At 36.5% G+C, this 27,859-nt stretch overlaps 1 protein-coding gene and 1 pseudogene across 2 annotated transcripts in view; one reads left to right on the top strand and one right to left on the bottom strand.

Annotated features, from left to right (window-relative positions):
* PHYHIPL (phytanoyl-CoA 2-hydroxylase interacting protein like) overlaps positions 1-27,859 on the bottom strand; it is a 388,674-nt gene that overhangs the window by 99,322 nt on the left and 261,493 nt on the right. The window lies entirely within an intron of this gene.
* Positions 12,785-14,929, top strand: LOC129480518 (TNF receptor-associated factor 6-like; annotated as a pseudogene).

The following is a 27,859-nucleotide window of genomic DNA, read 5'->3' as shown; positions in this document are numbered from 1 at the left end:
TAGATTTATATTTATATACTTATTTTATCATCACATTTATTATTTTATATATCTTGTTTGTCCTTTGTGCTGTATATTTTGTAAATAACTGCAAATTCCCTTTGGAAGAATTAGAATGTAAATAATAATTGAACATTTTACTTTTTGGAAAATCTATGGATTTTTTTTTTTTTTTTTTTACCGTGAAAGCCCAGAAAAAAAAATACTGGTTGGAGGAAAGATAATATGACTCAGAAACTGTTCATTCTTCAAGTAGATTGAGAAATAAATCTACTAGGTAGAACACAAAAAAACAAAATAGAAATTTCTCATTGTGAGAAACTAAGTGCAGGAGTTAAGCACTGTTAAGAGTTGAATTTTGTCTCCTACAAATCACATGAAGTCCTAACCCCAGGTATCTTAAAAGGATGGCCTTATTTGGCAATAAGGTCTTTGCAGATATAGTCAAGTTAAGATGAGGTCGTTAGAATGGGCCCTAGTCCAATATGATCAGTATCTTTATAAAAAGGGAAAATTTGGACACAGATACAGACACCCACACAGAGAGAATGCCAAAAGAACATGGTTTATAATGTGTGGCTAGGACTCAATGAGATAGGGTTGATAGGGGAGGAATAAAATCAGAAGAAATTAAGTGTCACAGAAACTGTAAAAAGAGTGTTTCAATAAATAGATTGTGATGAAGATCATCAAATGATGGACGATCATGGAGAAGCATTGTTAAATATTTAAAAGGTACATTTAGGCTTTGGAGGCAGAGAGAATTGGGTTTAAATGTTATTTGTACTTACTAGCTGCGTCAGCTGTGAAATTCATGTTACCTCACTAAACCTTATTTTTCTCACCTGTAAAGAAGGGGCAATATTTGTCTTTTTAAAGTTTGGTTGTAATTAAGAGCAGCCACTCTCTCTCTCTCTCTCTCTCTCTCTCTCTCTCACACACACACACACACACACACACACAAATGCTTAGCAAACAGGTGCTCAATAAATGGCCACTGTTGTTACTGCTGTAAGACAACAGAGAAAGGTGTGGGACTAGACTACTAGTAAAAAGAAAAAGAAGTAGAAAAAAATACTAAAAGAATATATTTTCTGTTCTTAACAGTAGGCAATTACTAAATGAGCACTTACTATGTGAAGGAACTATTCTCAGCACCTATATGTATTACCTTATTTCATCCTGACAATAATCCTTTAAGTAGATACTATTTTGATTCCCATTTTACCAATGAGAAAAAAGGCATAAAGCTATTACTTGCTCAAGTCCACACGGATGATAAGTGCAAGAGCCAGTATTCAAAACCAGGTTGTTTAACTCTAATGTTGATAGTTTCCAATACTGTGCTACATTTCTTCTCTTTTAGAATCAATGATGTGTTATCAGCTAGATATTTAGTCTGTGATAATGAATCTTTAGTTTTTTCTTTAGTAGCTGTAGAATTTCTTAATGTTGAGTTATTTCAATTCAGGCAAGTCTGGAAAATAGTTTTCTACCAAGCAGCCTCTTCTATGTTCTTAGTGATTTATTAGAATATAGAATTTACTTTTGGGATTCAGGGTAAGACATCTGGGAGATGTGTCCTACCTCCACAGTAATTAGCTACTTAATGTCAGGTCTGAGAAATTTTGTGGACTTTAATTTTTTTGACATTATGGTCTGCAAATTCATTTAAACATTTTTGGATAGAAGTGGAATGTTCAGGTTCGCTCATTTCAGTTTGCAAGACCCAATTGTTAAATTTTCAGTAATTTTGCAAGCTGGTAACTAAATATAGCCATTATTAAAAATTAAATTATATAAACACAGAGATAAATACTATATAAACAAAGGCTATAAATACTCAAAACGCATTATTTTCTAATTATTTTTACTGTATTTTATTATTATCTATGCTTTTGAGGTTATTCATATTAATCTTATCTGTATGGAGAAAATACTATATTTTGTGTGCTGTTACACATCTCTTCCAAACTCTGTGTTCAGCAACATCAAGTTGGTAGCTTGAAACTGGCCATAATGGGAGTATTTATTCCACAGAAATTGGTTAGCTAATGCTAAAATTAGGGATCCCCCAACCCCTGGCCAGTTGTTAAAACTTTATCAGCACACCACTGCAAAGCTGATAGACTGCAGTTGTACCCCACTGAAAATCCTCTATCCTGGCACTATCATTTAAACTGCCATTTGTAGAATTTCAGAAATATATTTAAAGCATTATTTATCAGTACTTGGTATAATTAGAAATTCATATTGCTTACTGGGCCATCTCAGTGATCTCAAATAGATGATTAAATTTTCCATTTTATTTTCTTTCAAATCCAGAGAGCTAGTGTTTTCCCTTTGGAGAAACTAATAATCAAACTTCTATTTTTGACTTCCCTACACTTTCACCATTTCAACTCTTTGAAATCTCTCTTTTTATTAGCTTTTTAATTTACAAAAATCATCTTTGATCACTGAGCTCATTTCTTCTCAACTCAAATATTTTCTGGTCCATCCTCCCTCCAACCTGTGTGTAAAAGGCCACTTTGAGAAAGGGATAGCAGTGGTTAAAAGGCTCTTTGGAAACCAGAGTGATGCTTGAATTTAGCAAGAGGGAGAGTATAAGCAGGAGGCAAAAGTAAGAAGAGGCAATATAGCCTAGGGGGTGAGGAGGGCATGTGCTCTGAAGTCACTGTCTGGATCCAAATTCTAGCTCTGCCAATTACTGCTGTGTGACTTCAAGCAAGTTACTTAACCTCTCTGAGCCTTAGTTTTCACTTCTATAGTATGGGGATAATAATTGGATCCATTGCATATAGTTGTGCATATGGTCAGTATATTTGTAGTTATTCCCTCTACATGTCAAAAGATAGGGTTTTCTCCCCCAAAACAGAAAGTTGGGTTGGTCATTTGTTATATACTTTTAGTCAAGACTTTGTTTAGCTGAGAATATCTAAAGTATCTCATATATTTATTCTATTGAAAAACATAAACTTTTGGAAAAAAGTGTTCCGAACTACTATTCCTCAATTTTTAATTATGTACACATTGTATGAGCTATTGCAGTTGGAAAATGGGCAAGCATAATGAGACTGGCAAATTGATTCAGTCTATCTAAATGTGCTGCATACAAATCAATTGTGCAGTGACCTACTTGGATTACTGCGAGTTAACTAAATGACATCCTGTGTGAGAAGGTAGCCATTTGGCCATATGTAGGTGAAGTCTTTCGGATGATCTACTTGGGATCAAAATCAAAAGGGCACAGTTGACTTGTCCTAAAGTGTGTAGTACTATTATTCTGAAATATGATTAAAGAATTTTGAATCTTTACTTAATAGTTATTGCAGAATTAAATATATATAATCCCCATGGAGATGTCCCTATTTTTAAAAACATTTCTCTATTATCTAGTGATTCAGAAGTAATTATGGGTGAGAATAATTTGATTTGAGGTTTTAGATGTAACCAAAGTTCAAAAATATGAAAAACTGGATAAAACCAAGATTTAGACAATTATTCATAGACTTCAATGGAGAAATAATAGTCTTCAACAAATGGAGCTGGAATAATTTAAAATTTATATACAGAAAAAGGGGGAACCTGAATCCACATATCACATTATATACCAAAATTAAGTCAAAATGAATCATAAATTTAAATGTAAACTCTAAAACTATAAACCTTCTTGAAGGAAACACAGGAGACAATTGTGATTCCAAGTTAGGCAAATATTTCTTCAAGATAACACCAAAAGCACAATTCATAGAAACTGAGCTTCATCAAAATTAAAAACTTTTGCTCTTCAAAAGGCACTATTAGACAAATGAAAAAGAAAGCCACAGACTGGGGAAAAATATTTAAAATTGATATATCTGATAAAGTACTTACATATATAGAATATATAAATAACTTTCAAAATATAATAGGAAGCAAACAACCCAGTAAAGATATACAGATAATAACTGTACACTTAAAAAGGTGCTCAACATCATTGTTGTTAGGAAAATACCAACTCAGAGCACAATGAATTACTACTACACTTCTATTAGGATGATTAAACTGAAAAAGAATGATTATACCAAGTATTGACAAGCATGTGGATGTAATGTAACTCTCATACACTGCTGATGAGATTGTAAAATGGTACAACCACTTTGAGGAACAGTTGGGCACTTTCTTGAACAATTCACCACCCATGAACCATATGATCCAGCCACTCTACTCCTATTTACACAAGCGGAAAAAAAGCATATGACCATATTAAGACTTGTAACAAATATTCATAGCATTTTTTAATAGCCCAAACTAAAAACAACCCAAATATTCATCAACAGGTGACTGGATAAACTGTGAAATATTTGTAAAATGGGCTCAGCAATACAAGCAATGAACTCTTGCTATACATAACAACGTGTGTAGCATAATCCCAAAATAATTATGCTGAGTGAAAGAAAACAGGCAGAAAAGAGTACCTACCAATTTAGTTTATATAATTCAAATTACACATTTATAGTGACAGAAAGCAAATAAGTGATCCTCTGGGGATGAGTTAGCAGTGGGAAGGTGGGGAGAAGAGTAGGAGGGATGCATGACAAAGGATAATGAGGAAACTACTGTGACTGATGGATATGTTCACCATTTTGATTGTGTTGATGGTTTCATGGGATATATATACATATGTCAAAGTGCATCAAATTGTATACCTAAAGTATGTACATTTATTGTATGTCAATTATACTTCAAAAAAGTTAAAATTTGTGCATTTTGGTCTTGTCACAAATTTTTTACAACAGATTTTATTTGTAGGTGACAAACATTGATTAGATAGTTCAATGGATCCCAGTTATAGAGCATTACAGATTTGTTTACATTTATAATTTTGAAAAAATAGAGATAATAATGTCTCTGAAAAGTTTATTGCCATAGAATAATTTTTACTTCAGAAAAATTTATGTTACCTCCCATATTTCTTTGTTACCTAGCGAACAAAGAAATGTCAGCTAGAGAGCAATTTGGTAAAACACAATGATTTTGTTAGAATTATGAAAGATAGATTTGGCTTATTGCCAGCTCTGCAGTGCACAATGTTAAATAGAATAAATGAAAATAAATCTAAAATGATGCTAAGCTTAAATTTGCATTCCAATTCTTAACAAGTTTACGAGCATAATGTAGTCCTTTGGACACCTGGGAAGATTTGTGAATAAACCTAACCTGGCAAACATAATTATAATTTGAAACAAATGGGGCTGGGTCGTGACCAACTGACTTAGATTTAATGATTGAACACAGGGGCCTATTATGCTATTACTAGGAACTCAACCTAGAGAAATTTATTTTATTTTATTACAAGAAAGAGGTTAAAGTCCCAATGGAGAAAGCTGAATGGGTGTATTTACATTTAACTAATGAGGAAACTCTGGGCAGGGGCCAATTTGTCTGAATCTTATCTGTAGCTAATTTTAAGGACATTTCCTTCTTATCTGTTCCCTTGAACAACCTCTGTTGGGTTGGCAATGATAAATTATATAGCCTGGAGAATGAGAATCCAATGGAGTTACTAAACTCTTTTCAGTAAATCTTAATATCACTTACTCTTAAACTGAAATTTTGCAATAAAAAATAATTATGACCAGCATTTGTCAGGTACATAGAACATGTGTGGCATCCTTATACATATTTTATGTCATTTAAATTTAATCCTCACAGGATCAATGAGGTCTGTATTGTCGATTTGACTTACTTTATAGAGAAGGAACCTGGGCACAGAGAAGATAAGTAATTTGTTCTGGGACACAGAATCATAATTTGAACCCAGATCTCTGTCTTTCAACCACATGCTTTTTCCATTACATTATTCTCCATTTCCTATATTTTAGTTACTGCCCTTTGATAGTTTGGGTCAATCAGGAAGAAATATACAAATAAATATCCATCAAAGGCATTTCTGAGCTGTGGGTAGAAAGCTAAAATCACGTCCACAACCTGAGTTGAGGCAGGTGTGAAACACCAGGAGGAAACTACAGGAGACATGGATGATATGGCTGAACTGTGTTCCTTTTGGGAACAATTCCTTTCATTTGCACATTGAGAACAATTTCCCTAAGATTTTTTTTTCACGAGATGACATATATTAAATTATTAGTACTAGATTGGCGTATTATGTCATGGCAAAAAATAACATCACTACTATTTTTATTAATAAGAAAGAAATGTACCTCAAAAAAGTGTACATATATATTCCACTCCTAGGCATATACACAAGAGAAATGAAAACATATGTCCATACAAACACCTGTATGCCAAAAAACTGAAACAACCAAAATGTCCATCAACTGACAAATGGATAAAATGCACTATATCCATACAATGAAATAGTATTCATCAATAAAAAGGAGTGAAGTACTGATACACACTACAACATGGATAAAAGTTGAAAACATTATGCTAAGTGAAAGAAGCTAGTTACGAATGGCTACATATTGTATGACTTTCTTTATATGAAATGTCCATAACGGCAAATCTAGAAAGATGGAAAGTAAATTGGTGATTGACTAGGGCTTGGGGGCAGTGTAGTGATGGGGAACAGGAGTGGACTGCTAATGAGTACAGACTTTCTTTTTGGAGGAAAAAAGTCATCCAAGCTTAGACTGTGGTGATGATTGGACAATCACGTGAAAATACTAAAAATAATTTTACTGTACACTTTAAATATATGAAATGTATGTTATGTGAATTGTATCTCAATAAATCTATTTTTAAAAGACAACCATATAAAGAAGGTATGTGTAATCAATTTAGGTCAAAGTAATCTATAAAACAAAGAAATTCATTTAAAATTAAAAAAGCAAAAAAAAGAAATTATACGTCAAGTTGGTGACTTAGTCACACAGAGAATAAAATTTTCAAGTAACTTGAAATCTCAGTAATTTGAATGTATATTCCCAGAAGATATATCTTTAAGGCAGAAACGCGAAAGTGAGAATGTAAAGAAAACTTAATAATCTTATTGGCACTGCCATTTTATAATTAATATGTATCTGTATTGGGTTTTCATGTGATTCATTCACTTAATTACTTATTTACTTTATCCATAAATAATTATGTTAATATCTTTAGGGATTTTTATTTCAGAGTAAGTGAAAAGAAATACAAATATTAATATCAAATGAGTTCAAGAAGAATCTTCTACTCTTAACTTTGAATTGTTAAGACCAGTATAAATTAATGGTGTATTTTTTATTTAAAAAAACAAATATTTGGGTCCTACCTCTATCCACTGAAAAATTCCTGGAAGCAATATCCATACAGTAACAATTATCACTGAGCCCATACCAAGCTCTCTAAATCCCCTTTCTTGCTAAAAGGAAACAAGGATTCTTGGAGAAATGGCTGATGCCACATCCTGGCAAGAAATATTCAAGATTAGCTTGTAATGTCTTATCTGGATGGAAAGTAAACAAGTAATCAAAGACTACTGTTGTTGTGTCAAGATGATGCAGGAGACAATTTTGAGAGGGCCCTTAATGGCCAAAGATGGGCATGTGTGCATCAAAAGAATAATGACTTCAATGGGTTGAAGGAAGCTCATGAAAAATTCATGAGTTCAAAACAAAACAAAATTATTGGTCATCTTGAAAGATTGAATAATTTCAAAATTATTATTCTGAAAACTGGAAAATAAAAGGAAAAAATTAAGTATTTTTCCTTTGCTCTATAAACTATATAATCAAATAGTTGAGAAAATGTTTTTAGAAGAATTTTAGCTAATAAATGCAGAAGAACAGAATCAGGAAATACTCAGCTTGTAATACCTAATGAAATAATGCATTTTGACTGCTAAAACAATTGAGAGAAAGCTTCATGGAAACTTTATACTGGGAAATTAGGCTGACAGTATCTGTACCCACCGATACATTTTAAATCGCCAAAATAGAGACAACTCTGCATTATGTGCCTCCTGTCGCAATGTGATCAATAGTATAGGGTACCACCTATGATGTATTCATGCCAAGAAAAATGAATTTCGGTTCAATTAGGCATCAATGATCATTCTACAGGAAATACAGAGGATAGAGGAATATGCTAACCAACATCTCAAGGAGTCAACAAGCCAAGTCCAGTCTGGGGAAAATTCTATGAGATAAATGAGCCAGTTCTTTAGCAAATAAATGGCAAGTGATGGAGAGAGGCAAACAACAACAACAACAACAACAAAAGGTTTTGTTGCTGATTAAAAGATATCTGAGACATTTTTTGACCAAATACAATTTGTAGGTCTTGCTTGGATCTTAATTAAGAAATCACAAGAAATTAGAGTGGTCCAAAAATGAATTGTTCCTTGAAGTGCTATGTTCCCCGTCACAGTAAGTTTTTGGACATAGAGCAGTTATATGCCACGGATGTTACATATAAGATTATTGATTGGTTGACGTATTAGCTAGGCAGATTCTAAGATTCCTTCTTCCTGAAGAACATGATTCCAAATTCACTCAAAGAAAACTACCCAATGGGGAGGCCGGGCGCGGTGGCTCACGCTTGTAATCCCAGCACTTTGGGAGGCCAAGGCGGGCAGATCACGAGGTCAGGAGATCGAGACCACAGTGAAACCCCGTCTCTACTAAAAAAATAAAAAAAAATTAGCTGGGCGTGGCGGCGGGCGCCTGTAGTCCCAGCTACTCGGAGAGGCTGAGGCAGGAGAATGGCGTGAACCCAGGAGGCGGAGTTTGCAGTGAGCCGAGATTGCGCCACTGCACTCCAGCCTGGGCGACAGAGCGAGACTCCGTCTCAAAAAAAAAAAAAGAAAAAAAAGAAAACTACCCAATGGGAAATATACCCAAGTATGGTAGATTTTGTTTCTAAAGATTAGCACAACTGTATCTTCCATTTCACATGCTCTTTTGGAAGGAGACTTTGACATTTGCCCATCAAGAAGTGAAATCTTTCTCTGCTGCTTGAATCTGGGTTGTCTCTGTGACCGGCTTTGACAAACAGAATGTGGGAAAAATGAGGCTGTGTGGCTTGATGCTAGGCTTTAAGAGAATTTCTGCTTCTTCCTTCTTAGAGGCCTTGAACCATCATGTAAAGAGATCCAGCCACCTTACTGGAGAAACCATGCAAGACAGAGTGAGATGTCCATCCAGCTCCTAACTGTTCTAGTTATCCCAGCTGAGCCACCTCATATGTCAGTGAAGCCATCTTGAACATTCAAGCCCCAGCTTTGTCAGTGCTACAATCGAGCTCAGGATCCAGCAGACCCATTAGCTAAATGCAACCATAGGAATGACTCCATGATGCCACATGGAGATGAAAAACCACTCAACTGTATCTTGTACAAATTTCTGAGCAAATAAAATGGTTGTTGCTTTAAGTCAGTAACCTGGAGACAGTTTACTATGCACTGTTAATATGGTTCACACAGGATAAGAAATCAGATATTGTCTTGGCTCTACAAGTCTTTATACTTAAACTTAATTTTTAAAAACCACAAAAATGATGATGAAAACAATGGACACAGTTTATGTGCTAGAGCAAAAATGGTTTGTTTCACCCTTCACTAGCTGCAGATATGTAAAAGAGCTATAATGCTGAACCCAAAGACACTACGCAAGGACTTACTGTTTGGGTTTCAAGGGTGAAATGATTCCTAACTGGATGAAACTCAGGTCTTACACAATAGCACATAGTTGAGAGGAAGAGAGAGATTATTATAAAATAACCTTCTCTTTCTGACATGCAGAAATGGTGGGACAACAGTGTTTTTTTCCTTTTATTCTTTTCAAAGATAGAAAAATGTAGGTATTAAATATGATAGAATGTAGAGAAACTGACAAGGACAAAAAATGCAGTTCTACAGATTTTGGGAACCATGACTATGTGTACTTTCATTTCCAGTACATTCACCCTTGTTATCCTAATGAAATACTACACACTTCTGTATCCTCAGCTGTGGTGGTATTATCTCATCATCATCATCATCACCGTTTCAGGAAGGAGGATCAAGTGGGAGGTAATGACAAAAAGGTAGCAGATAAAGATACAGAGAAAGGGACAGAGCAAAGGAAAAAACGAGGAGACGAAAGGAATGAAATGAGAACTCTTGGCAAAGATTGAGATACATAATAGGGTTAGAGATTATAAAAATAATATGATATCATATGATTTGCAAAGGAATTTGTTGTTTATAAAGAACTTTAGTGTATGTTATCTAATTTAAATTTTATGAAAGTTGTTAATGATGTTTTATTATCCAAATAACAAAACATTATGGATCCATCATGGATGAGGAAATATGAATAGGGCTGAAAGAATACAAGTTGATCATTATTTTTCCTTTTAATATATTTACTGAATGGCTACTTTGTTGCTAGTCAGTATGCTAAGTGCTGGAAATAGAAATGTTTGCAAAGTGAGCATGATGTCTGCCCTTATAACTTACAGTCTAGTATAGGAGAAAAGTGTATTCAAAATTACAGAAATAACTGTAAAATTGCAACAATTTAAGGAACATGGTACTATGAAAACATAGGATAAAATGATTTGATATAGTCAGATCCTTTTCTGACAAACACATTGCACAGTTACCTTGCTTGAATCTGTTTTATGAATATGCTTCACTCAAATGTGATTCTACATTGAGGAATCAATAAACATTTTCAAGCCACTCTTGCATTTTTTAAATTAAATAAGTTTTCCAAGGTATAAATAAAAACCTTACTTTATTTTTACACACAGAACTGCCTGCCTTTACAGTGCGACCATTTATTGGAACAGAATTCTATACTTTGTAGTCTTTAGTCAAGAAATGGCTAACAAGGTCACTAAAGGTCTATTCTAGACATATTTTCACTACCACTTACTTGCCCAGCTTTGAAAGTATCACTCATAGCCTGTCAGCCAGATGATTAAAGTGTATGCCTCTAGTCCCTAGGGTTTTCCTTTTTTAGACTTCTCAGAGTAAATGCTAGCTTTATGCAACACCAGATATTAAGAGGCTGATCAGACAAGATTTGTACTCATAAACTTCTGCTCTAGAAGAAAAGCACACAATATAACTACTGAACATCCAATAGTACTTTTACTCTAAGGACTTATAACCTAAGTGAACACCATCTTCTCAAATAACCCCTAATGGGTATTTCATTAATCCTTCTAAAGGCCCATGGCCAAGGTTGATAAGAATAAACAGAACGCTAAAATATAAGGAGTTGAACTGCTGTATTCTGGGTTCCCCAAATTTAATAAGACCTGGAGTCATGAGGCTCCTTTTTCTCAATATAGACACTCTACAAGGACTTTTGAACGAAATGACCAGTACTTACCTTTCCTAGAAATGTGGATTTTACCTAAAGTGTTAATCTATTTGGTAGTTTCTTTCTCCACATTTCATATTTTACCTGAGAATCTTCACACTAAGGTAAACTCTGTGAGCTCTGATTATTACCCAAAATTTGGAGTTTGAATATTTTGTAAGAATGCTTTTAAAAATATTATTTTGATAAATATTTTCCATGTAATAATATCTGGACTAAATTTCAACAGTACTATCTTTTCAGTCCACCTTACAGTAAGTTTATCTTTTCATATTCCTCTGATTTGCCTCCAGTAAATTATTAGATATCTTACAGCTACTGATTTCTTACTTAATTCCATTGTGGTCAGAAAACATACTCAAACTCCCAGTATTTTCAATTGTCTATCAATAATGAAGATAAATATTATTTAGGATGTGCTTTTCTAAACCTTTCTCATCTCCCAGTGTTTCAAAGAGCAGAAATACTGTGTAGCAATTATACTGGTACACTGCATGGTCGACTCTAAGTGGTCTAGCATGCAAAGAGGAGGTGATCTTTCTATCACATGGAGAGAGTATAATGTTATGAAATCTCCTTTAGTGAGTTATTTTTATTTGTTCAATTGTTATGTTTCATCAGAACTTCTATTATGTCCACTATAATTAGAACTTATTTGAGTAGCTGCTCATGCAAGCAAGACTTTATGTTCCATCGTTTTATATATAAATTAAAAAATTGTTCTTCAGCCAACCATATTATTCTATAATTAGCTTAGCAACAGAAAGCAACCAGTTCTCATGTATCTGGACCAAGAAGCCACACATAGAAGTAATCATATCATATACTATACCTTCCCCTTGCATGTTTACCTCTTGCCATGACTTCAAGTCAATGCATAATTGTAAGTAAACTCTAGGTAATATCAAAGAAGGCATCTTCGGTCTGATGGTATATGAAAAGGGTAGAAATTAAAGAGGAGTAGAAATGAGTAGGGTGGGTAAATGGAAAATACTACAAAGTGCTGGGAACTTCAGTTCTACAAACATGTCTATAGATTCATATTTTCCTTCTAGAGAGGGATCCTGCAGGGACTTTGATTTAATTAATATAATGCCAAAGCTCAGCACAGGAGTATAAATATTCAATAAATTCTTATGTAATACTATAATTGACTGAAGAATAATTTTTCATTTCCCATTAAAAATGGTATTCGTGTGGACTGAAGAGTAGAATATACTATCAGAAAGGTAGAGAAACAATACTGGATTTAGAGTCAAACAGGGCGATCAGAGTCTTATCCACTGGCTAGTGGTACAAATACAACTAAATCACTTCACCTGTCTTTTCTTCAGTTTTCTCATTTGCAGAGTGGAGACTGGATTCTTTCTCACAGGGTATAATGCGAAAAAATGTTTTAGAGAAGGCGGAAGCAGTGGCGTCCGCAGCTGGGGCTTGGCCTGCGGGCGGCCCGCGGAGGTGGCGACGGACAGCGCCCTTTAGATCCAGAGTTTGACGTCCAAGCAGCCTCGTCTTGGAGCGCAGTGTCTCTGTCCGTCCTCTACCAGCGCCTTGACTGAGCAGAGTCGTGCGCCTGCCCGCTTGGTTCGGCCGCCCCGTGCACTTGAGCGAGCAAGTGATAATCAAGTTACTATGAGTCTGCTAAACTGTGAGAACAGCTGTGGATCCAGCCAGTCTGAAAGTGACTACTGTGTGGCCATGGCCAGCTCCTGCAGCGCTGCAACAAAAAATGATAGTGTGGGTGGAACTGCCAGCACGGGGAACCTCTCCAGCTCCTTTATGGAGGAGATCCAGGGATATGATGTAGAGTTTGGCCCACCCCTGGAAAGCAAGTATGAATGCCCCATCTGCTTGATGGCATTACGAGAAGCAGTGCAAACGCCATGCAGCCATATGTTCTGCAAAGCCTGCATCATAAAATCAATAAGGGATGCAGGTCACAAATGTCCAGTTGACAATGAAATACTGCTGGAAAATAAACTATTTCCAGACAATTTTGCAAAACGTGAGATTCTTTCTCTGATAGCGAAGTGTCCAAATGAAGGTTATTTGCACAAAATGGAACTGAGACATCTTGAGGATCATCACGCACATTGTGAGTTTGCTCTTATGGATTGTCCCCAATGCCAGCGTCCCTTCCAAAAATTCCATATTAATATTCACATTCTGAAGGATTGTCCAAGGAGGCAGGTATCTTGTGACAATTGTGCTGCATCAATGGCATTTGAAGATAAAGAGATCCATGACCAGAACTGTCCTTTGGCAAATGTCATCTGTGAGTACTGCAATACTATACTCATCAGAGAACAGATGCCTAACCTTATGACCTAGACTGCCCTACAGCCCCAATTCCATGCATATTCAGTACTTTTGGTTGCCATGAAAAGATGCGGAGGAATCACTTGGCACGCCACCTACAAGAGAACACTCAGTCAAACATAAGAATGTTGGCCCAGGCTGTTCATAGTTTGAGCCTTATACCCGACTCTGGGTATATCTCAGAGGTCCGGAATTTCCAGGGAACTATTCCCCAATTAGAGGGTCGCCTTGTAAGACAAGATCATCAAATCTGGGAGCTGACTGATCAAATGGAAACTCAGAGTATGTAGGTAAGTGAGCTCAAACGAACCATTCGAACCCTTGAGGACAAAGTTGCTGAAGTTGAAGCATAGCAGTGCAATGGAATTTACATTTGGAAGACTGGGAATGCATTTGAAATGTTAAGAAGAGGAGAAACCTGTTGTGATTCATAGCCCTGGATTCTACTCCGGCAAACCCAGGTACAAACTGTGCATGCGCTTGCACCTTCAGTTACCGACTGCTCAGCACTGTGCAAACTATATATCCCTTTTTGTCCACACAATGCAAGGAGAGTATGACAGCCACCTCCCTTGGCCCTTCCAGGATACAATATGCCTTAAAATTCTTGATCAGTCTGAAGCACCTCTAAGACAAAACCACAAAGAGATAATGGATGCCAAACCAGAGCTGCTTGCTTTCCAGCGACCCACAATCCCACGGAACCCAAAAGGTTTTCGCTATGTAACTTTTATGCATCTGGGAGCCCTAAGACAAAGAACTTTCATTAAGGATGACACATTATTAGTGCACTGTGAGGTCTCCACCCGCTTTGACATGGATAGCCTTCGGAGGGAGGGTTTTCAGCCACAAAATACTGAGGCAGGGGTATAGCTTGTCCTCACTTGTTCGAAAACAACTACCTGGAGAAAACAGTGCCTTTCCTTGCCCTGTTCTCAATAACACGCAAACAAACAAAAACGCCGCAGGAAAGATGTAATATCTAGTAGTGAGTGTTGGTTAGAGAGGTCACTTACTATTTCTTCCTGTTACAAATGATCTGAGATAATTTTTTCCTGGGAATCCACATGTTCCATGCTTTTTCAGAAATGTTAGGCCTGTAGTGCCTGTGGCATGTTGCAGCAGCTATTTTGTCAATTAGTATACCTATTTCTTGTACTTTCTTGGGCTTTTGCTCTGGTGTATTTTATTGTCAGAAAGCCCAGACTCAGAGTACTAAACTTTTAATAATAATGAACTTTCCTTAAAACTTCAATCTATTTTTATAGCATTATATGTAATATATTAAACATGAAAATCACAAAAATGGGAGAAATTATGAAATGTGAACAGTACAAAAAGTAAAATGGTATTTTTAAGTTAGAATGTTGTTTAAAATGTTTAACGTTTTGTCTAATCAAAGAGTCTCTGCAGTCTTTATACTTAGAAGTTCAGTCATATAAAAAAGGCATGTAGTCTCAAAATTCAAAGGAATCTTAAGATATCAGATTTTAATGTCCTCATTTTACAATTGAGGAATTTTATGACTAGTGAAGCTAAGTACATTGTCCAAATTTATGAGCTATATTTGTGTTTGTGCTAGAGTTCCTTTTACCACATTAAAAAATTATTCTTTGTTAAAGTAATATATATTTTACTTCATTTCACTTTAATAAGTTATGGAAAAATATTTGTCAATACATTCTGTTACTCACACAATGGGGGGGTTTGGTCACTTGGTGAGTATAAGCCTAATGACACTGACCAAGGAGCATTTAGCAAGGAGATTTTATTACTTATAACAAGTAAGGAGAACATTGGGATAGTTCCCAAAGCAGTGCCTCCCTGAACCAGGGGCTGGGTCAAGTTGTATAAGCATACGGTAATGAGATGTGATCTGATTGAACTTTCAATGTGGTGATGCCAAGAGGCATGATCTGATTGGATCCTGCCATGGGGTGATGACATGACTGTATCTGATTGGCCCCTGGATCCTGCCATATAGTGTCTGCTTCTTAATTCAGTCCTCATTCCTGGTCAGAGCACTTAGGCTCCACCCAGGGTTGCACACTTGGTTCATCTGGACATGCTCAGGTTACCTGACCTTCAACATGGAGTCCATGGAAACTGAAAAACAACTCACAACTTTGTTACATAAAAGTTGAACCAGATTAGTTTGATGCTGTTACAATTCTACATAATAAATATGGATGAATAGATTTGAGAGGTTAAAATGTGCCACCTTAAGGCACTCCAGACATTCAGGATAGAACTGGGGAAATATGCACACACACACACACACACACACAGACACACACATGTCCTCATAATATGCCTTTAAACATTCTTCCAAAGCTACCTTCAGAAAATCAATACATTATTTTAATTTGAATGTAAGTTTAGAAATTTACTATTTCTCATATTTTTAAATACTATTCATCTACTAGCACCGTCTTTGCATCTGCTACCTTTTGCCTAGTCCTAATCCTACTGCTACATTATTTCCTATCATGTGTGATAGGCTGTTTCCCTAGGATACTCTATTCGTTTTGATAACCAGGAAGGTAAGCCTAAGGTACTGACACCTCTAGATATGCTGCAGTTAGTTGATTGCTTTTAGAAGATGTGTATCCAGAAGCTACTTTTTAACCTGTGGTTTTATATTGTTTTCTACCCATTATTTGCATCAGAACTGTGGGAAATAAAAACTTCTATTTGTTTAAGCCCCAAAGTCAATGGTATTTTGTTATGGCAATCCAAGGTGACTGATACATGAGTAGCTCTAGATATTAAAATTAAAATATTTTCCTTGGTTGAATTAGTGGTAATGGTAAAACAAGTTACTGTGTATGGGCAGGAATATGTACTGTGTGTATGATCTTGTTGCTGCTTCTTTGTTAGCCTCTTGACTGTGACTGTGTCCTGTTGGATCACCTGAATAGTTTTTTTTTTTTTTTAGTTAAAACTTGGCTGGCTTTTTATTTTTTCTCAGTGCTTCCAACTAGTTGGCAGAGTTCATGCTATTTACTTGTTGAGAAACACAGATGCTGTTTCCTGGTGTTCAGAATTAACTGAGTCTCTGTGCTCTTTTTATTTGTTCCTTTCCTCCCCTGCTAAATCGATGATGCGTGGTTGCCTTTTCATTGTTTTGCTGAGGTTTATTTCCTTGCCTTGCACTTTTTGTTCATTAGACAAACATTGAGCAGTTGATAAATAGTCATTGGGAAAATAACATGTTAGACAAAAATGCAACAATGTGTTTCACAGAAAATGGCATGTCACAGATGCTTTGTGTCTAGAGTAGAACAATTTAAAGATCCTTTGTGTATAGGGAAAAGGCATCTGTTAAAAAAGCCATGGGAAAGCACTATTTCAGTGTGTTTCATAAGTGTTTAAAACTTGGTAAAAGAATGATTGAATGTGCATTTGGCCATAGTCCCAATGCCTTTCTTATACAATCCCATCAGACCCTATACTATACTTCTCTAATAGCAATTAACACACTGAAATTGCCTCTCTACTAGGCTGTGTTGTGTCTTCCCTAGAATGGACTCTCTTTGAAGTTAGGGATTTCATTTATCTTTGTTTTTCCATCATGTGGCTTGTAAAAGGCTTTCAATACATATTTGTTGTATTGGAGTATATAAAAATGTTCAATGAGTCTGTTTTTATTCAGCCAGCCCATATCATTCCTTAAACATTGGAAAAGCAGTATTTTCTTCCCCTACTGCTCATATACTCCAAGACATCCATTTAATAGTCCACATTACATATTTTTCCACCCAATTAAACTGAATGTGCATAGACAGGATCTTAGGAGGAACTGAAATTTTGAAGCAAGCTTGAAAAGAACAGAAATGATTAATTGCTGGATTAATTTCATTGATGAGAAAGGTTAAAGAGGAATCTTTTTGCTTCAGGAAATAGAAATGCTAAATCAAGAATATGAAAGGCTAAGTAAGGCATGGTCACCTAGGCATTTTTCTTTCCTTGTGGATTAAATGAAGACTGGTAAAAGGGACCAGATTAGATATAAAGTGGAACTATGACAACAGGAAGACAAAATGCCAGGGCAGGCTGAGGAACCAGGTGAAATCTTTCTTTCAAAGCGGGATGGATTAGCACTTAGTTTTCTGATACCTCATTTGATTATTTAATAATGTATTCAAGATCTATTTTAATTTCTCTATTCAGGATTCCTTTTTAAAAATGTTAACATTTTGCTTTAAAATTATTTTAATGTATAGAAATGTTACAAAGATAGTACAGAGAGTTGCAGTAAACCCTTACCTAACTTCTCCTAATGTCAGCATCTTACATAATCATGATACATTTATGAAAATTAAAAACTAACACTGGGACAATACTATTCACTAAATTATAAACTTTATTCAGATTTCCCCAGTGTTTCCACTGATGAACCATTCCTATCCCAAGATTCAATCTAGGATCCTACATTGCATTTAGCAATTCATAATTCCTTAAATTTAGTTTTTGGGACTTAAGATTTACTCTGTACAGAGTCCTTATATCAAATTGATTGTGTGTTTTGGCTATTTCCTGATTTTAATTGTCTGCACTTCCTATGTTCACCATTTATTCACCATGTACAGGAGGTTTCTAAATTTCTCTCTAATTCCTAGTCCCTCTCTGGCCCTTTTTCTCTCCGCCCTGCCTCCTCCAGCCTCTACCCTCAGTGCCCTGTTCTCCCTGAAGACACCTTGCCTCTGACTAGACAAGTAATCTACATAAAGTAGAACAGCTGAAATGCACAATTTTTATTTTCTGTTACGTAATTCGGGCCCGTAGAGAAAACACATAAGCAGAGGTTGTGAAGTCGATCTGACAGCCCTGCTAATGTTATATTTAATTTGTAGTATAACATAAACAGCGTGAAGGTTTTAATTTTTTAGAGTTTGAGATTAAGTAGAAATTTGCTGTTCTTCCCAAGGCTTACCATTTGAAGATATCACTATTCTTTTTGGAAAATAGTGATGTCTTTCAGATAAGCCATCAGTCAAATGAGAGTAAAAGATTTTATTTCAGTCTCTTTAACAGAGAATATTGGAGTCCATGAATACACTAGTGTGTCCATGTCCATAAACCACTAAAATTATCCATGTAATATTTTGTTTATAAGCGCATTTTTTTCTAGGGGTAAGGGTTTACAACTCCTCATTAGATTATTAAGAGTGTCTTACGGTTCCAAAAAGCTGAAGAACTGTTTCTCTGGGGCTGGAGGTATGGGGACTCTATATCATCAGACAGGTTTAACATTCAAATTTTAGAAAATAAATTTTTGAGCATTAAAATAGCCCCAAATGTCTTAAGTTTACAAATTAAATGTCCTTTTTTCTCCACATAATAATTTAGGAACTGAAAACAAAATTCACCGCAACCTATCTTTGAATTAGTTACTTTTTCTACCCCGTGTTCTTTTTTTTTTGGTAAATGCTTTCTTTTCTCCCTTTATTCCAGTCTTTTCAGCATGTTATTATTCCTCCTGCCTTTGCCAGTCTCTGTTTCACAAGTCATTCTTTCATAAATCATTCTGAACCCCATTACTTTTCCTGACAAGACTGCTTGCTGGCCATTTTTCTGCGCCTCCTCCATTCTGTTTCCTATAGCTCTGCTTGCTTGAAGGAAGTGCTCTGGCTAACAGAATGTGTAACCATAGGGACTGTCAGTGCCGATAGCATACCAAAAACACAGTCTGGAAAAACATTAGCCTGATCCTTTTGTGGGATCTTCTTAACAGAAACAGCCCATGTCCCTGGGTAGAGTTAGAAATTTATAGCATGGGACTAAATTTAAACATAAAACACTCTCCCTTCTTATTTGAGGAGCCATACTTTACTTAGTCATTGTAAGGGGAAGGATGGAAGGTTAGGAGGATGAAGAGTGGAATATTGTCTCTCACCCATTCAAATTCAGTCAAATGCTCCCATATTGGTTCCCATAGAGTGAGATAATTCCTCTACCCATTCGTACCCCTACTAAAAGCCACATGATATATAAACAGCTTTGTTTCATTGTGTATGATTTCTAGCAGCTATAATCATCTCAAATCTTGTTTTCAAATGTAAAATGTAGACTGTGACTTAATAATGATGATATACTATGGTGATTATCATTATCATAGTTTTGTTTATTGATCTATACATACCTCTGTACCAGACAGTTATGTCATTATCTCTAAATCTCACAAGAGTACTATGAAGTAAATATTATTATTATTCTTCTCATTTTTCTTATAAGGAAACTGAGGCTTAATTAATTGCCCTGGGTTACTCTGCTGGCAAACGGTAGAATTGACATTGCACAAAAGTGTGCTTGTGGTTGAAGCTCAAGCTTGCAAACCCAAAACTATAGTGCACTAGATTGATCGGTCGAAATGACCTCCACTTGTCAGGAATTGGAGGCAAGAATGAGGATGGCAAGAGGCAGAGAAGAGAAAGCAGAAGTAGAAGGTATTGACAGAAGACTCTTGATTAAAATTGTATCAAGATGTCTGTGCTTAATTAGATTTCCTTTCCCTTCAGATCAGTAATTTCTCTTTAAATGTCTTATACATAATAGGTACTTTAAAAAAATTCTAAAAATGGGAAGGCAAAGGAGGAAGGAGAAAGGACAGATGGGCTTAATAGGAAATGGGGAGAGAATGAGGGATAGCCACGAAGAATGAAGAAAGGAGATAGCAGTAAATAGTAAAATGTAAATAAGAGAAAATAGAAGACATAGACAAAAATTCAGGCAGAGGAAGATAAAAAGAGAAAACCCCAGCTCGTTCTCACTTTCTGGCCTTGAAAACTCATCGCCTTCTTAAACTCTGGACTTAAGTGATAATCATTATGGAACTTAGCCCTGTGAAATATTAGCTAGCTGATTAATCTCTGAGCATAGCTTTTCAATGATTATTTCATCCTTCATGTCATTTATAATCAACAAATATCCTGAGGGTCCCTATGACTGTCAAAGCATTGAAGGAGAAACAAAGGTGACCAAAAGTTTAAAACATATACATGGGTAACAACACCCCAAAGGGAAAGGTGTTGTAAGTGCTATAAGTGGATTGATGAGGGGAAATGACCTCTGGTTTGAATGGAGAAGAAAATGAAAAACTTGCTGAATGAGGTGATTCATTACTTGCTAAATGGGTAAAATTATAAGGACAGATTGGGAGGAATGGAATTGAGCAGAAGATACTTAATGAAGAGAGAACATAATTAACAATGGTACAAAGGTGGAAAATTTGGGGGAATCATTCATTTTGGAATGTAGCACACCTGTCTCTCCACTTGCTAGTCACTCCTCATTTTCAGTCACTCCCTTGCCTCCATCTTTTCTAGCAGTTATTTCTTACCCATGTTTAGTCTCCTTTACCACTTCTCTTCCTCTGCCCATCCCATAAGTATTAGTGTTTGTCAGTACTAATACTAATATTATTACTAATACTAATACTATTAGTATTAGACAAACATCTGATCTAGAGAATGCATTTACTTTTTTTTTTCTTTTTGAGACGGAGTCTCGCTCTGTCACCCAGGCTGGAGTGCAGTGGCGCAATCTCGGCTCACTGCAAGCTCCGCCTTCCGGTTCACGCCATTCTCCTGCCTCAGCCTCTCCGAGTAGCGGACTACAGGCGCCCGCCACCACGCCCGGCTAGGTTTTTTTGTATTTTTAGTAGAGACGGGGTTTCACCGTGGTCTCAATCTCCTGACCTGGTGATCCGCCCACCTCGGCCTCCCAAAGTGCTGGGATTACAAGCATGAGCCACCACGCCCGGCCCGAGAATGCATTTACTTTTTATCAACCAACTTGGACCTTCTTGGCTTTACCTGTCTCTGAAGTCCTTTCCCCTTTGTTTCACTCCTGCCACTACCATGGTGACCAGCTTTGGGTGGGCTTTGCTAGTGACTGCCTGACTAAATTCACATAGGTCTGACCAGCAGTGTCATCATGCCCACTGTAAGCCTCTTGCCTTCCAACTTGTGGCTTTCCTGTGGCCAGTGATTCATAAGATGCTACAGATCCTACTTGTCACCCATGCAAGGAGCAACTCAAAAGCAGAGATGTGTGTATTGAAGGGTGGGAAAAGTGAAAAAGTTAATGACACTAGGGCAAGTATTTGACCAATGGAGGATTTGGGGGTGATATAGTCTTCCTTTCTGACTCCTTCCCCACCCAGTTATGAGCTCACATCTCTTGAAGAATGGTCCCACTTAATATTAAGCAGCATCCAACTGGGTAAAACAAGCTTCTGTTAGCTCGTTTTTTTCTTCCTTATCTCATTCCCCCTTTTCATCCCTGCTTCCATGTGATTGCGCTCTCTCTTAAAAAAAAAAATTGTAGGACAGCAGCTTCAACCCAAGGGTCTGCTTTCTAGAGAGCTAAGTCTGAGTCATAAACACTCTTATTTTCTCATTTTGTTTGTTCCCTTAGCCATCTTATATAATCCTTTTGTTTCAACTACCATCTATGTACATACGTGTTCCCCAATCTGTATCTCTAACTCAAACCTTTCTTCTGTGTTCCAGATACAACTATTTAAATGTCTTATGTGTATTTCTATTTGGATTTCTGACAGCTGCCTCAAACTTCTCTAAAATTGAACTAAACGCTGTCTTCCATCATCCAGTTGCCTAAACCACTTATCTGGGAATCATTTCTAGCAAGTCCCTCTCCCTCACCCTTTGATTCTATTTATCACCAATGCTTACCAATTCTCTTTCCTGAAATTCTCCCCAGTTCATCCATTTCTCCTTGTTCTTACTGCCACACTCAAGCTCAGGTCACCAATATGTCTTCATCAGATTCTTGCAACATCTTCCTACAGGGCTCCTGGCCACATGCCTTATCTTGTTCAAATCCCTACTCCATTCTAGAGCCAGATTATGTTTTCAAAAATCACAAATTTTATCTTCTTACAACCCTGCTGAAAGGCCTTCAACAGCTTTAAGATAAAGTCCAAACTTCTTAGTGTGACTTCCAAAACTCCTAATGCCCTCTACTGCCTATCTCCTGACTCTGAATTCTTGATTCTACTCTATCACCTTTTTTACCTTGCCATGTTGAGTGGCTTTTGCACTCTCTTTTACTTGCTGTTGTTTGTTCAGACATGCTTATGTCTCTTAATATTCAAAAGGATCATTTTTCCTTTTGAATTTTACTCCTCTCTAATTTTACTCATTATTTTCATCTCAACCTGAATTACATTTACTCGTGAATTAGAGCCTGAGATTCAGGATACAATGCAATTTTGAATAGTTTCAATCTCTAAATTGGGGGTTACAATATAGATGGTTCAGGCTGCAGAGTTGGAAGACTTATCAAAACTTATTATGAAGATGAAAGGGATGATGGCTGGCAGAGGGGAAAACTGAGCTACTTGCTGAAGGCATTTAAGCACAGTCCTTGGGAGGAGTACACAACAAAGTGAGGATCCTGCTTTGATATAGGATTAGTCATTACAGATTACCACGGAAGAGGTTACTCCCTGGGCTGCCAAGTCAGTGACTACTATAGCAACTACATTTAAATAAGCCTGACTGTGATCCTTGGTATAATGATCTACCTCCAACAGAGCTTCAGCTATATCCAAAGGGAGCTCAACAGCTATAGTTGGAATCCCAGGCAGTTCCAGTGGCACAAAACATCAGAATTATGAAGGTAGACAGAGACTACAGTTATTTCATACTCTAGAAAAAATAGATACTTCCATATACAGGACTGATTAGAGGACCAATATTTAATAGAGGTTAAGTTGGTAGAAATGGGTCTATTTTGTTGATTAATAAGTTCTGTGGACCTATCATAATTCAGACCTCTAATTTAATTTGCCTATGTAAATAGAGTCTTTTATATTTTTATACCTCAGGCCCAACATTTGTAGGCCAGTAAAGAAATTCTACTTAGAAGACTCAAACAACAAAGCAAAAAACCAAAAAATGATCTTTCCATTTATTAAAAATAAGAAGAACCCCTTGAAAGATCTCTGCCTGCACACACCAAATGGTAGTTTTCAGCTGTGCCAGCAACACATGACAAGTGGAATTGACTGTTTGATTCCTAAGTATCTCAAAATACCTGGCACAACAAAGTCCTGACATTGGTTTCATATTTAAATTATATTTAGGCTGTTTAACCAAAAAGTCATTTATTTGCTTATTTATTCATTAAACAAGTATATATTAAACACAAGGTACCATCTCTGCTCCGATGGAGCTTATAATCTATAAACAACTAATGGGTATTAAATTATTGGTTCATTAATTACAGTGTCTCTTAGTGGTAAAATGAGAAATATCCATAAGTTCTTTTGACCCTGTGGGTTCAAGGCTAGAATGATTCAAAAATGGTACCAAACTGGGGTAAAACTTTTTTTCCCTTAAGTTTTCATGTGTAAGTTCATTGCCCTAATAGACTCATCTGTGAGTTAGTTAAAAATATTTATCTAAGTTCCATGCATGAGTTCTTTTGGACAGAAGAATTGACTCACCTATGAAGGATGTGTGACAATATCCAGAGAGCCATTTTCCTACTTCTTGGCTCAGGTACCTGACAATGGATGAGCTACAAAGCACAGTGTTAGGTAACTGATTTAGCAACTTCTTCCACATCTGAAACCTGAGATGCAGTTTATCCTTACCTGACAGACAAGCACACTTCTAAATGGCTTTTCTGACGTCCTATCATGAGTCAACAACAGCATAAGGACTAGAATCTGTGTGTGACCAAAGCGCCACGCTTTTATCTTAACTTTTCTCAGGCCATCCTTCCTCTTGAAGAATATTATCTCTTATGTCCAGAAAGAATAGATAAAAATAATTGATTCCAAAGTGCTGTTCTGATACTACATCCCCAGAAACAGACCTATAATGAAGCAAATGGAAAATATTCTTATTGTGGTGACTATTCATTGATCAATGGGGCCATCAATTTAGAGCTGGACTTAAATGGCTTTAAATAAATAATTTACAATGTGTATTGGGACAGAGGTGGTCAAAGAAAACAGATGGTATGAAATTAGTTAGAACGAGACAAATTGAAAACTCACTGGTGTCTGGGGGAAAAGAAAGGTAACTCAAGTGAGACATTAGTGTGAACTGGGGAGTTCAGTTAACAGTGCTGCCAAAGCTCAAAGTAAAGAAACGTGCTGCCAAGGCTGACAAATGGAGAAAAGAATTCTCGGAGTAGGAAGGGATAATTAGAGAACCTCTGTGGGAGCCTTCAGAGGCCACAGAGAGAAAAATGGCCCCTTCAATCCTGAGAAGCCTGTCTAGCTGATAGAAGGGGAAGTGCTCCTGGCTAGAAGCCTGAGGTTGAGATTAGGGGAGAGTCAGAGGGAGGAAGAGACACAAAGAGAGACCAGGGACTGGGAGGCCTGTGCTTGGGAGTCCTTCAAGGCTCACTAAGAAGTAAGTGGGAGGGAAAGGTTCACAGTTGCAAAGACCTGAGGAGAAACTAGAGAAGGCCAAAGGAACAGAGGCTTTTGGAACTCGTGGGGGAGGATAACTTGTAGGGGACAATTTCTTTCAGTAGGGTCTTAAGTCTATGGCTATAATTTCACCTCAAGTTTCTGGCACTTGCATAAACCACTGAAGTGTCTCAGCTTTATAGAAACATTTGGTGGGACTGATGCCCCATAACTCAGTTTCCCCTAATTTATCTGTATGTAACACATGTTTCTTTAGTGAAGGGACTGTTGAATTTTCAGACAGCACAGAAAAATAACATTTTTCACTACAAAAATAATACTTTTTAAACAGCTGTCAAAAATCCATTATTAGAAAATCAATTCTAGACCCGATTTCCAACAACAGATTAGAGATACTCAGCAAGTGACTTTCAGACCACTGTGGAGTATGTTTTCTTATTTTTAGACCAGGCATTCTTCCAAAATCTTTGTTGGAGCTGCTTTTTCCTATCCATAGGCAATATGTAGTTGAGAGTCTTCCAACATTACTGCACTCCCAGAAGAAAATACTTCTTATGTCCTTAGTATAAAACCTAATACCCTTTTTCTAAGAGTTTTAACTGGTTGATTTACATTTTCCAAGTGATTAATGATGTTCAGCATCTTTTTGTGTGCTTACTTGCCAGCCATACCACTACACAGTCATTACAGAATGCTAAGTTAAAAAAAAAACAAAGAATCAAAAACTGGCACTGCCAAGTTCTGGCAAAGATGGGGAACACTGAGGGCTTTCAAAGATTGCTGTGGGGAGGCATAATGGCAAAACTCTAGAAAATAGTTTGTCAGTTTTTTATGACGTTAAACCTACACTTACTATATGACCCAGAAATCCCACTCCTAATTATTTACCCAGAAAAATGAACACTTATATTAACATAAAGACCCGTACAAAAACATTATGCAGCATTTATTCACAGTTGCCCCAAACTGAAAACAACTGAAAGTTTCTTCAACAGGTGAATGGCTAAACAAATTACAGCAAACTCAAATAATGGAATATTATTCAGCATTAAACAGAAACAAACTGTTAATCCATGTAAAAATATGGATTAATTCCAAATACAGTCTAGTAAATGAAATAAGCCAGTCTTTAAAAAATTACATACTACATCATTGATTTACATGTCATTCTGGAAAAGGCAAAAACTATAGTGACAGAAAACAAGTCAGTGGCTGTGTGGATGGGGGGAGTGAGTTACAGATGAGGGAAGGGTATGACTCCCAGAAGCAGCACAAAGGAATTTTGGGCATTATGGAACTGTCTTTTTCCTGACTGTGATATTAGTTACATGAATCTATGCATGTGTTAAAACTCATAGAGCTGTATATTCCTCAAAAATAGGTGAATTTTAATGGATGAAAATAATAAATATATATATTTCTATATGATATATAAATATAGATTATATATATACAAATATACATTATATGTACTATATATACAAATATACATTATATATACTATATATATACAAATATACATTATATATACTATATATATACAAATATATGTATGTGTGTGTATATATATATTTGTTGAAGGAGTTTGTCTTTGCCAAGTGAATAGAAGTGGCCTTCACTCAGATTAGCTTTTTAATTGTGGGTAGTCACACTATATCTAGACTTTAACTTTCTGTCTTGAAATTCTGATTTGATGCCCTGAAAAGGTAGGACCCAGATTCAGGTCTTATGTAGTCATTTTACTTATCTTTTATGAACAGAGAACTGATGGGAAATCTCTTTACTGCAGAGAAAACAGCTCCATTTGAAACAAAAGTGTTAATTTATTCTTATTTTTTAAAAGTTCACTTCACAGATTTTACTTGCTTTGTTTTCAGTACACAGAAAAGGGTCTTGATGGGCCAGAGCTGAAACTGGGTAAGTCCATAATGCACAGTGAGGTGACATTCCTCTCCACTCACCGCATCCCTGAACAAGTATCGATTTGCATCTACAGAGTCTTCTGGGGGTGGCGGAGGTGGGGAGGCTCACTAGAGGGAAGGATGGGTGGCAGCAGAGGCCAGATAATGGAAAGAGATTGCAGGGCTACTGATATCCAGTGAGTCATTAGACACATAAAATCTGGTTCCATGAGGGGTAGATTCAGTAACAGGGCCTGAGAGTAGGAGGGAGGCAGTGGGTTGGAGTACAGAGCAATGCCTGAAAATCTATTCCAATGGAAAATGCCATGTTTAGGCCCAGGTAACATGGCTTTTTCCTTCCTTTGGTACCTAAGTGTCACACAGATGGAACCTTGTTCTTCTGCATTACAGATGGCTGCAAATCTGTGCATTATTAAGAAAATTTGAAGTGTTTGAGCCATTTTAACACAATGACTAGAGGCAGAAGCCAGGGAAATGCTAAGAAGAGCTTAGAGGTGGAAGTTCCAGCAATATTGGAATGGAGATATCACTGAGGAACCCTCCCTTGCCTCCCACCTCCATGGCTCCAAACACATAGAAATGTTGAATAATAATGTAGCAAAAAATTATGATTAAATGCAATGAAGAGAAACGTTAGATGATAAAACAACAAAGAAGAAACATGAAAACAGGATAGTAAGCATGTGAGCAATTGTCCTAACGACTGCCTAGTGGAGGTATTTTTTCCAAACATAACTCTAATGTCCAGGAAGCTGGGTTTTAGTGCCCACGGAAGGGCCTGAAATATAGCTTGGCCTTTGACAAAGGCTGAAAGATAGAACTGAGATTTTTGCACAGATCTCAAAGCTGGGATGATAAAAGGATGGCCTCTTCTGTAAAGTTGGGTCTGGAATTGGCAAGGT

The sequence above is a fragment of the Symphalangus syndactylus genome, chromosome 4 (genome assembly GCF_028878055.3).
Source record: "Symphalangus syndactylus isolate Jambi chromosome 4, NHGRI_mSymSyn1-v2.1_pri, whole genome shotgun sequence".
Lineage (NCBI taxonomy): Eukaryota > Metazoa > Chordata > Mammalia > Primates > Hylobatidae > Symphalangus > Symphalangus syndactylus.
This window is presented reverse-complemented; position numbering and strand designations above follow the sequence as displayed.